General features: G+C 37.5%; 1 pseudogene; it reads left to right on the top strand.

Annotated features, from left to right (window-relative positions):
* Positions 1-749: 749 nt before the first annotated feature.
* Positions 750-1,751, top strand: LOC129548541 (olfactory receptor 10D3-like; annotated as a pseudogene).
* The last annotated feature ends 1,694 nt before the right edge of the window (positions 1,752-3,445 follow it).

Genomic DNA, 3,445 nt, shown 5'->3' with positions numbered 1-3,445 from the left:
TATTTTTATATGTATACACTTGGATAGTTGGTCTATTGCTTTGCTGTGCTTAGTCGCTCAGTCATGTCTGACTCTTTGCAACCCCATGGACTGTAGCCCACCAAGATTCTCTTTCCTTTGGATTCTCTAGGCAAGAATACTGGAGTTGGTTGCCATGCATTTCTCCAGGGGATCTTCCCAACCTAGGGATCAAACCCAAGTCTCCTACATTGCAGGCTGATTCTTTACCAGTTGAGCCACCTGGGAAGCCCAAGAATACTGGGGTGGGTAGCCTATCCCTTCTCCAGGGTATCTTCCCAACCTAGGAATCAAACCAGGGCCTCCTGATTTGCAGGCAAATTCTTTACTAGCTGAGCCACTAGACAAGCCCAGTTGGTCTACTAAGCAACTAATTATGACTTGGCTTATAATACAAAACAAGTTTGCCATCTGATTCCAAATTTTCCTTGGAGAAGATGCTTCTGTAATATACCAGTTTGTGTGATGATAAACTGGATTGGGAGAAACTACCTAAAACCTATAATAAGAGTTGATTACTGCGAGGTTTTTCAACTATAGAGATAAATTATTCTATATAATTTTGCATATGAAAAATACTGAGGCCAAATGCAACACATTACTTAGCTGCAGGCCTGGATTTATTACTGGTTTCCTTTTCCTCTTTGAAGTTATTTTGCTCACAGTCACTGCTTGAGAAATTACTCTACTAGAAAGATATTTTCTCAGTTATTTGTGATCTTATATCATGAATGCTTTGCTTTTCCAGGACCGCCTGGTGCATAGACATGCAGAACTACACTTCCGTGTCAGAATTCATATTGTTGGGAATTCCTAACACTGGAGGGCTGGAGAACTTGCTATTCATCCTGTTTTTGATGTTCTATCTCTTCACTTTACTGGGAAACCTGCTCATCTTCCTCACCATTTTGGTTTCTTCCAACCTCCACACCCCCATGTATTTCTTTCTGGGGAACCTGTCAGTGTTTGACGTATTTTTCCCTTCAGTTAGTTCCCCCAAAATGATGCTCTACCTAATGGGGCAAAGCCAGATCATCTCTTACCAGGGCTGTGCCTCCCAGCTCTTCTTTTACCACCTCCTGGGTGGTACCGAGTGTTTCCTCTACACTGTGATGGCCTATGACCGCTTTGTGGCTATTTGTCACCCTTTGCGATACATGGTTATCATGAACCCCAGAGTGTGTACCAGCTTGACAGTGGGCTCTTGGCTGGGTGGCTGCCTACATGGAAGTATCCTCACATTTCTTGTCTTTAAGTTACCCTACTGTGGCCCCAATGAGGTGGACAATTTCTTCTGTGACATCCCAGTGGTGCTACCCCTGGCCTGTGCGGACACCTCTCTAGCTCAGATGGTAAGCTTCACTAGCGTGGATTTTGTGACTCTTACATGCTTTATACTTATTCTTACTTCCTATGGTCGCATCGTCCTTTCCATTTTCAAAATCAGATCCTCCGAAGGCAGGCGCCGAGCTTTTTCAACCTGCAGTGCCCACCTGATTTCAATCATCTTGTTCTATGGGCCTGTGATGCTCATCTATCTTCGGCCTGCTTCCAGCCCCTGGCTAGACTCTGTTATCCAAGTGTTAAATAATATTGTTGCCCCTTCCCTTAATCCTTTGATTTACACCTTGAGAAACAAGGATGTGAAGCTGGCTCTGAGGAAAGTACTAACTTAAGTGGTCCACATTCTGGGGCATAAGGTATGGTTGCAGTTCCTCTCTGAAATTCTTTGAGGAGTTGCTTCAGATACACTACTTGTACAACAGGATTGCTGCCGAAATAGTGAGCTGGGTGAAGATGCTATGTGACATCTCTTGGGAGTCCTAAGTCTTGTTGTTGGGGATTGGTGGACTGAGCCATGATGTACCGCTTCAAGGAAGCTTTTCAGATTAACTCAGTCTTCCTCTGTTTTAATTTGCCAAAACAGTGTATCTTTTCTGCTTTACACAGTCTATTCTCGTGGGAACTGTGTTTTGATTGATTACCATAAGGAAGGAAGGTTCTGGAGAACATGGACTGGCTTCCTTCCTTCCTTCCCAAAATATATGCCTTACTCTATTTTCTTACAATATCTTTCTGGCCATTTAATAAAGCCAGGTCAACAAGCTATGAACTTTTAAAGTAGAATTGCACAGTTTGGTAAATTTAAGTTTAAACTTGGTTTATAACTTCTGTGGGTTTCATCATGTCTTCTCAGTACAAAACAATCCCATTTGAAACTTTATGCTTTTGGCCATCAGAGAAATTTGGCATTAAAATTCTACTCATATGTCTCAAGTGAGAAGTTGGTCATTAATCTATTCTTATAAAATGGGAGACTGGATTTCTGTAAATTGGCAGAGGAAAGTCTCTCTGAGCCAGCATTCTCTATTCATTATAGGTTTGGTCCATTTCCTGAAAATCTAATAGATCTGTAATTAGTTAAAATTGAACCACTAACAATATAACTTACTTGTTTTCGAATCTTTCAACATTTAAATTTTAATCTTTAATCAAATGAGTTTTAGGTTGATTATCTGTTTAGATTTATCCACTCAAACACCTAGAGTAAGAGCTAACACTTAAAATAGTCCAATGTATATGACACACTTTACACATATTGACTAATTTAACTCACAAAATCCTAAGACATAGATACATAGACATACATATCCTACTTTCATAGGTGAAACAACTAAGGCCTGAGAAATTTTTACTCCCAGACAGTCTGAATCTAGAACCAAATGGTTACTGGCTTATAAAAAGTACTGAAGAATCATAAATTCTATATAATTATAGCTATCCTTACATCTTGCTTTCTGAATATTATTTGTTGTTCTAGTTTTCATATACAGACAAAAAAGAACATACATTTCGTGACTCCATTTGTAAAAAATATCCCTAAAGGGCAAATGCATAGAGACAGAAAATAGATTAATGGTTGCCTAGAGCTTGGAGTAAGGATGGAAATGACTGTAAATGGACATTTTTTTTTCTTTTAGTATGAGGGAAATATTTTAAAATCAGATTGTGATTATAGTTGTACAACTTTATAAATACATATTCTTTGTAAATATATTCTTATTGAGTTGTACACATAAAATAGATATTTTATGACATACAAATTATATCTCAATAAACTTATTAAAATACAAAAAATAATCAATGCTAATCAAAAAGCTTTAAGGTTTTATGATTATCTGATTTAACATCTTTATTTTGAAAACGAAGCTAATGAATAAGAAAATGAGTAGTAATATATGACTATAACATACTTTTTAAATTAAGACTCAGATCATTTATTCCAATATGTTAGAAGTGACCAAAAGCTTTAAATGCAGACCGATTAATATTCAAATCTAAGTTCTGTGATTGACTTTTGGAGTTAACTTTGGCAATTATTTAAACTTTTTGAGTATTATTTTATCTTTAAAAAGAAAATAATATC

This window comes from Moschus berezovskii, chromosome 25 (genome assembly GCF_049115385.1).
Source record: "Moschus berezovskii isolate FMDL1 chromosome 25, NW_MosBer_1.0, whole genome shotgun sequence".
NCBI classification, from domain to species: domain Eukaryota; kingdom Metazoa; phylum Chordata; class Mammalia; order Artiodactyla; family Moschidae; genus Moschus; species Moschus berezovskii.
Note: the sequence above shows the minus strand (reverse complement) of the source record. Positions and strands in the feature narration are given on the sequence as shown.